Raw genomic sequence first — 8,511 nt, 5'->3', positions numbered from 1 at the left:
CTGATGTTTGTTGGGGGGGAAAATAAGGTAAACTCATGGTTTCTCCCATCACTACCTTAATTTAGATTCAAAAGGAGACAATGCAAAAACATAACAATACATTCCTGGCACACAGTATTTTCAGTCTGATTCACTTTATTTCTCATTTTTAAAAGGATTTTTAACCTCTTTGTAATGGGTTTTAATGCATGAAGTTTGGAAAATTCACAAAATACATGTAGAATATTGAAAAAAAATTGTACAAAAAATATAAAAACACACACATCCTTTTGCCAATCGCTTCTCGAGTAGTATTGTGTTCTAGAATTCCCCTCTGCACTAGGTCCCTCATCTGAAGTCAGTGGGAGGATTTCTATTGACTTCAAAGGGCTTTGTATAAGGCAGTAGATGTTTGCTAGGTGTAAATATTCATATTGCAACTTCATGACAAATCCCTGCCTTCAAACTGTATTTCCTTGATGTGCCCTGGGAATTTTTATGCTGCTTGCATATAATAATCATTATAATTAAGAGGTTGCAGCACACACTTTATAAATGTCACTTGTATCAAAACAAGATTTCCACAGATCTGCATATCACAATCCCCACTGCCCTATAAATAGAGAAACTCCCAGTCTCCTGTCTAACCTGGAATTTCTTCTTCTCCGTGACATTGAGTTCCCGGCCAAACGTTAGCCATGAAGATACTTTACCTTCTTTTTGCTGTCTTCTTCCTGGTGGCACAAAGCACTGAAGGTAAGATTTTCATTAAATGAAGGGAAAATATAGAAGGACATGCGTGAGCCTGTACTAAGGTTGCCTAAATATTTGTATCATAGATTTTTTCCAACTCTTCTCCTAAAGAGCTCTAGTGCTTACAGGGTTTGGAGCAGATACTTGATATGTAGTTGGGGAATAATCCTAGGGTCAGGAAGGTCCCTTTGATGTGACTATCAAAATCTATTCAGATGTGGTTGAATTATGAGCTGTAAAAACATCACCTACATTCTATCTAGTGGGGTGCAGCTGGGGTTGGTTCTTGGTCCTGTCCTAGTCAATTTTTTTATCAGGGACCTTGAAGAAAACATAAACTCACTGATAAAGTTTGCAGATGACACAGAAATTCAGGGAGTGGTAAATACTGAAGATGAAAGATCACTGATACAGAGTAATATGGATCGCTTGGTAAGCGGGGTGCAAGCAAACAACACACATTTAAATAAGGCAAAATATAAATGTGTACATCTAAGAAAAAAGAATGTAGACATTGTTACAGAAGGGGGCACTCTATCCTGGGAAGCAATGACTCTGAAAAAGATTTAAGAGTAAGTGAAGGATAATCAGCTGAACACGAGCTCCCAATGAGAAGCTGTGGCCAAAAGGGCTGATGCAATCCTTGGTTGCATAAACAGGGGAATATCAATTAAGAGTAGAGAGGTTATTTTACCTCTGAATTTGGCAAAGGTGAGATCGCTGCTGGAAAATTGGGTCTAGTTCTAGTGTCCACAAATCAAGACTGTTGCACACACACATGGTTTGAAGGATACATTGGTCAGAATGCATGTCAAATTTGGCGCAGCTGCCCCTCCATCATTTTGGGGGACCTCTGCAAACTGCCTCTTTCATTCTGCCCCACCCCAGATGGCCCTGAGGAAAGCCTGACCTGAATATCTGTGTGGACACATACAAGGTGTATCCTCTTCCTTTGGCCTGACCCCATGAAAATACAGTTTGTTCTAGAGGAGAGTGAACTAAGTTGGGAACCAGGAGAACATGAATTAAAGTCTAACTTCTTCTGCTCACTAGTGTTAATTATTCAGGGCTTTGATGTCCCTTATAATTAAGTGATGTCTCACACTCCCAGGAGAGAATACACAGTCTGGGACTAAAACCCCAATCTTTAATGTGGCAAATCATTTTCTCAGTGTCTTAGCAACACTGTCTCCCCGAAATAATCTGCTATATCTGTGTTCTGGGCTACATTACTGGAAAGGCCATTGTGTTGAGTTGGAGCAGTTTCTGAAGAAATGACATTGCATCTGTATACATTATTATTTTATTAATGAATTAGCACCCAGGAGCCCCACTAATGGATTTGGACCCCATTGTGTAAGGTGCTAAAACATACTTCCTACAAGAAACATGTATAAGACGAGAGAAATTACATACAGATAGGGGGAGCTCAAGGAAGCAATGAGGCATTACTGTTTAGGTCTTGGGTTTATGCCTGTGGGGATTGGATACTTTAATGAAAGCATAGCTAAAATCCAGTTTAAAATATTCTAATCTAAATATCCCAAAAGGTGAGGTGATGGACATTTGGGCTACATTTTCAAAAGGACCAGCCTGTCTGTCATGTCTATACCTGGCAACTGGTCAGGAAGAAATGATTCCTGAGTGCTGAGTTGTCGCAAGAATGTTTGTGCAGAGTCTCCCAGACCGCAAGGCATTCAGACTTGAAGGGGCTTGGTCAAACCCTTCTGTTCCTAAATGTTTCAACCGTCCATCCCAGTGCTGAGCCGGTTCAACCCTGCTCAGCCAATCAGCATTTGTGATATTGCCCGGAACATCACGGTTACAAAGAAGAAAGAGTCAGAACCGCAGCAGCAGCCACTAAGGGAAGTGGGCGATCCAGGCAGCTACCTGCTTCCTGTGCCTGCGAGGTGTGGAGCTGTGAAGCACACCCATGCTCAGTGCTCCGGTTCTGAAACGTGCAGCCAGGGAGCCAGCGCTTCTGCTTAATTAACTTGCTCTGTTCTCTTCCTAGGGGCAGCCATTGAATGTGCAGAGAACTACAGCCATTTAAGTATTATGAAATATCCAGTAAAATGGTGTACAGGCAGATAACTGGGTTGATTTGTCCGGGTCTCAGTGAATGGGAAATTCATTAAATGAGAAGTGCCCATCATGCTACAGCCACAGCTCTTGTTTCTCTGCTGTGTGAATGAAAATCAAGACTCTTTTTTTTGTGTGTGTGTGTGTGTGCAGTTTCTGACCGTGGAATCTTTGGCTTTGGCCGATGTCTACGCCGTAGGGGTGCCTGCTTCCTTTTCCATTGTCCCCTCAATATGATGCGCATCGGCCGCTGTGGTACGTTTTGGCATTGCTGTAGAAGGGTAAGTCCGGGATTGCACAAGGGAGACATTGCATGGTGAACAGAACTATTCGTTTCTTTCCTTTATATATCCAAGCTGTAGCTTAATGCTCTTGCAGGCTTTCCACACAAGGCACAGCCCAGGGGCAGAGCACAAAGGAGGCTCCTCTACTACCATGATTCTGGACTGCCTGGGTGCTGCTTTGACCCTGGTTGACTTCTCTTACTTATAGCTGCCATACCCTGCTGGCCACGGCTGGTCCACAGCCTGGAGCATCTGTAATGTTCAGTGCTATAGAGGTTGCCCTCCTGAGACCTGCTAGCATCCAGCACCATCTCCAGCACTACCCCTAAGACAGTGCCTGCAAGTAGGGCAGCAGAGGGCCAGTTATGTCCGCTCTCTTTGCTCGTACAGTAGGGTAACCCTCCACCAACCTTTTTATATCCCCTATATGTAGCCAGAGCATCGTTAAGCACTCATAATAAAGGCAGTTTCCAAGCTCTTTCCATAATAACTCCATCCTCTCACGTGCTTGTCCATTTTTGCAAACATCTCCTCTTTACGGCTTACATCCATGCTTGTTCTACAACCAACAGCGGAATATTTTTTCAGTGTTTGAGCAAAATTCATTCAGGCATTTCGGGTGTTGAATGTGTTTGACACAAGTTCTGTTCACTCCTGGGACATGATCCCTGCCAAAATCAGAGGGATTATTTGACTTGTAGTCAAGGAATTGTGGGAACTGTCGGCTCCTAATAAAGAATTCTAAATATGAAAGGCTTGTTGTCCTCAGTCTGAACGGAATTGAGAAGACCTGTTGTGAGTCTCTCTGGCAAGCAGGACAGTGTGGAAGAGCAGGAGGGATGATACAGAGTGATCTGGATCATCTGATAAGCTGGGCAGAAACACACAATATGGGTTTTAATACAGCTAAATATATGTATACATCTAGGAATGTAGACCATACTTACACAATGGGATACTCTATCCTGGGAAATGGTGACTCTGAAAAAGATTTGGGGGTCATGGCGGATAATCAGCTGAACATGAACCCCCCGTGTGACCCTGCAGTCAAAAGAGCTAATGTGATCATTGGATGAATAAACATGGGAATCTCAAGTAGGAGGAGAGAGACTATTTTAACTCTGTATTTGGCACTGGTGTGGAGTCCTTTGTCTGCTTCTGGTGCCCAAAATTCAAGAAGGATGTTGATAAATTGGAAAAGAGCCACAAGAATGATTGAAGAATTAGAAAGCATAGCTTATAGAGATACCTCTCAGAGATCAATCTATTTAGCTTATCAAAGAGAAGATTAAGGGGTAACTTGATTACAGTCTATAAATATTTACATGGGAATACATATTTAATAATGGGGTCTTCAATCTAGCAGACAGAGGTATAGCATGGTCCAAAGGCTAGAAATAGAAGCTAGGAAACTCAGACTGGAAATAAGGGGGGTGGGGGAGGTTAGTTAAGAGTGATGCTAATTAACCACTGGAAAAAAATGATCGAGTATAGTGCAGGATTCACTATCGCTGACAATGTTTAAATCAAGACTGGATGTTTTTCTAAAAAAAATATTCTCTAGATATTATTTTGGGGGAACTCTCTGGCCTGTTTTATACAGGAGGTCAGAGTAGATAATCATAATGGTCTCATCTGGCCTTGGAATGTATGAAAACTATTGTGCATGAGAACAGCTGAAGGGAAGAAAAGTCCCATCAGCCTCCGACAAAGCGCCTCTAGCCCAGAAACTTTTATATTTTCTTTTTGACTACTTTGTTGGCCCCAGTTTTGGGAGATTTTGGTTCAGCCTTGGTTGATGAGAAGATAAGTTGCACCCTCACAGCATGGAAATCATGATGATTTTCCCAGAGTAAAAAAGTATTTTCAAACCAATTCATACAAAAATGGCAGAACATTGAAACTCAGTGCATGCCCTAGTCCTCACTCCAGGGTCCATCCAGAACTACTCAGTGTGAAAAACTGGAAAATAACGAACTTATGAAGGTGGGAAATTTGCAGATCCAGCAGGTGCAGTGCAGCATTCTCAGAGCTGTGTTACAGAACATCTGGGTCCAGATCCTGCAAACATGAGGAGCCATGTTGAGCATAAAGTTGCTCCCACATGTCAGCAGGATGAAGCCACTGTCAAGCATCCATGTGTGATGGCTGCCATACCTTCTTTGTCTGCAGTCTGTGGTTTGTGCAGAGCCCTCCAGAGCTAAAAGTACAGATGTCAAAAGCTTGAACTAATGAGCCAGCCTCTAGTTAGAGGCGGTAACACTTACAGCTTGCACAAAGGGGGATGTGTAGCATGCACTGACCAGTGGGTGACAAATGCCTATCAGGAGATACCCTCATTCTTCAATGCAATTCAGTAAGCACTAGTCCATTTTAAGGATTTATGCTACTTTCGTTCCTTAAGGCACCTTTGTACATACTCTGAGTTCTCGTTTCAGAATTCCAGAGCAATTACAAATCTTGGTAATCTTAGTGTTACCATTGCTCAGAATGTTTTTTTAATGCTTTAAATGTGATGGTTCCTACAGTAAAGTTAACTTGGCAGCATTGTAGATCTGCAGCCCTTCTTATCCCTGTTCTTCTTGTGAGCTGCTGGATGTACCATAAAAAAACTGTACAGGATGCCCAGCATGGTAAAATTCATGTTGCATCAGGGACATGTCCCTGAGAAGCAGTAGGGAGGGGTAAGAGATTTTTCCAACCACAAAAACACAAGAGGGTCAGCTTGAGGGCAGGGGTTGTGAAGCTTGGAGCTGCATGCGAGCGACTGCAGTGCTGCTCTCCTAGCTGGTTCACTGGGCATTTTCAGAGCTCCATGTTTTCATCAGGGCAGGCTACTAGCATGGAACTGCCGCGAGCATATGGTCAGGCGTTGCACGTACATGAACTTGGAGGCAGAATTGGAATTGCCATGCATTCTTAAAGAATAAATCATTGATCATGTAAATAAAAAGTTATTTAATTTTTGCTATAGGCAAACCTGTGTTTGTCAGAAAAACTGTATGTGGATGTGAGATATATTGTTGAACACTTTGTGTGTTTTGGTTTTATTTTTCTATATGTAAAAGAAGTAGTCAAGATTTTTAAAGGTCACGGTTTTGATTAAATCCCTTAAAGGAACTTTGCATGTCTTTTTAATTTTGATGAACGTGTTAATGAAAAATGTGTATCATATTTATAGCAGGTCCAATATTTTTGTTGTTGTTTTTTAATGTCCCAGAATAATTTATTTTTCTGGTTGTTGCTTTACCGGTGTAGAATGTTAATAGGAAGGATTTTTTTAAAAATAAAATTGAGAATCTGCTTTCTTTATTAAAGAGTAAGGGGTAAAGGGAGGGGAAATCCATGTTCAGAAATCTAGGGTATTTAACTGGTAAGCCAGATACGCAGCCAGTTCACATGTTTAGCTATATCTGACTATCTTCATTGAAACTCTGTAGCAGCATGATGAATACAGAAAATAAATCTCTTGCTCTGGAGTTAACCAGAAATATCTGCACTCACCATTCAGTGATGGAGAAATTCTTGCTGTGCCTTTGATTTGAAAGTAAATGTCATAGTTTCCTTGTTTTAATGGATTTAATCAAAGAATCTGAGAGTCTCTTTCCTTTTTTTCCTTTTTTAGAGATGAGTGATGGCACCAGAGATTGTCAATGCAGGATCTCTGGGAATCTGGCAGACGGTGCCTTGCTTCTAAAATTATTGGAGCCTTTTCATCTGGGCTGTAAAGAATCTTGTGAGCTGAAGAAAACCCACAAGGGAGCCCTAGTATTACCCATAATGGCTTGTAATTCTCCTTTAATAAAAGTAACTCCTTGTGGCTGTGTATTGTTGAAACACGTGTGAGTGTTTAGATTGGTGCTCAGTGGCTGTGCAGTTATTGCTTTTCTATAAAAATCCATTTCTTTTTTCCTCATGAAATTAGAAATAAAAAAATATAAAGGGTCACTATTGCATGCTAAATCCACCCAGGTGTATTCCGAGACCAGGGAATATTCATATTTTTTATGTTTCAGTGAGCTCACATGGATAAATCTTTACCTATTCCTTACACCTTTTACAAATCCATTTAATTTTTGTTGTTGTTCGAAGAGCTGGGTCCAGTCACAGTTTGATTATGTGGTGTGTAATGCCCACCTTGGTACTCCATGGCACCTCGACTCTCCCTCTGCTCTCCTCTGTTCTGAAACCTTCCCATCACCAGTTCCCCTTCACTTGTGGCAGAACTTCCAGACATAGCCATGTGCAGCAGGTTCTTTTGCAGGAATGACAATGACCGCACAAATCCTCCAAACATTTCAGTGTGCAGGTGGGACCTCAAGGAGACTGAGACATTCCCCCCAAAACAAGTCCACACAGAGGAGAACAGAGGAAATCAACCAGGCTGCTTTAAGGGCTGGGGCCTTAAGGCTAAGGGGCAACGTGGTGACTTAATTACAATGTATAAATACTTACATGGGTAACAAATACACCTCTACCCCAATATAACGTGACCCGATATAACATGGATTTGGATATAACGCGTTAAAGAAGCACTCCAGGGGGGCAGGGCTGCGCACTCTAGCGGATCAAAGCAAGTTCGATATAACACGGTTTCACCTATAACGCGGTAAGATTTTTTGGCTCCCGAGGACAGCGTTATATCGGGGTAGAGGTGTAGTTAGCAATGGGATCTTCAGTTTGGCAGACAAAGACATAACACAATCCAATGGCAGGAAGTTGAAGTTACACAAATTCAAACTGGAAACAAAGCGTGAATGGTTATGTTGAAAGTAATTAACCACTGGAACAATTTACCCAGGGTCGTGGCGGATTCTCCATCATGGGCGATTTGTAAACCAAAATTGGATGTTTTTCTAAAAGATCTGCGCTAGGAATAATTTTGGGGAAATTCTATGGTGTGAGTAGGAAGTGAGACTAGATGATCACAATGAGTTTTTCATGCTCTGGAATGTATTAATCTATTAATCTAGGAATTCTGCTCCCTGTTACACTTACAGCTTAGGTGTACTGGTGCAAAATTGGCATAAGAGAAATTGGAATTGGGCCCATGATATTTCACAAAGAATTTAGAACCAGTTTCCTAAAGGGAAATGTCTGTGCTGTTTCAGTCTCAACTCCTTAACACTTTATCCGATCCTGCCCCAACAGTGATCAGAAATTAACCGCCGCCATTAGGTCATTTACAAGAAGTTTAGCAGTGTGGGCTCCAAATGGAAAATCTCATCCCAGACTTAACTAGGCAGAAGCTATGTCTCTCCATGATTCTCTTTGGGTATGTCTACACTACGAGAGTAGTTCGATTTTAGTTAAATCGAATATGTGCAATCGATATTAGAAAGTCGAACGTGTGTGTCTACACTAAGGACAGTAATTCGACTTTGTCAGTCCACACTACCAGGGAAAGCGTCGA

General features: G+C 41.7%; 1 long non-coding RNA gene across 1 annotated transcript; it reads left to right on the top strand.

The window, feature by feature from the left end:
• Positions 1–646: 646 nt before the first annotated feature.
• Positions 647–6,828, top strand: LOC113405234. Its single transcript, XR_003369465.1, has 3 exons — positions 647–735; positions 2,968–3,095; positions 6,724–6,828. It is a non-coding gene; the product is annotated as an uncharacterized LOC113405234 (long non-coding RNA).
• The last annotated feature ends 1,683 nt before the right edge of the window (positions 6,829–8,511 follow it).

The sequence above is a fragment of the Terrapene carolina genome, unplaced genomic scaffold (assembly GCF_002925995.2).
Source record: "Terrapene carolina triunguis isolate 2854851 unplaced genomic scaffold, T_m_triunguis-2.0 Scaffold34499, whole genome shotgun sequence".
Taxonomy (NCBI): domain Eukaryota; kingdom Metazoa; phylum Chordata; order Testudines; family Emydidae; genus Terrapene; species Terrapene triunguis.
The sequence above is the reverse complement of the archived record's forward strand: the minus strand, read 5'-3'. Positions and strand labels throughout refer to the sequence as shown.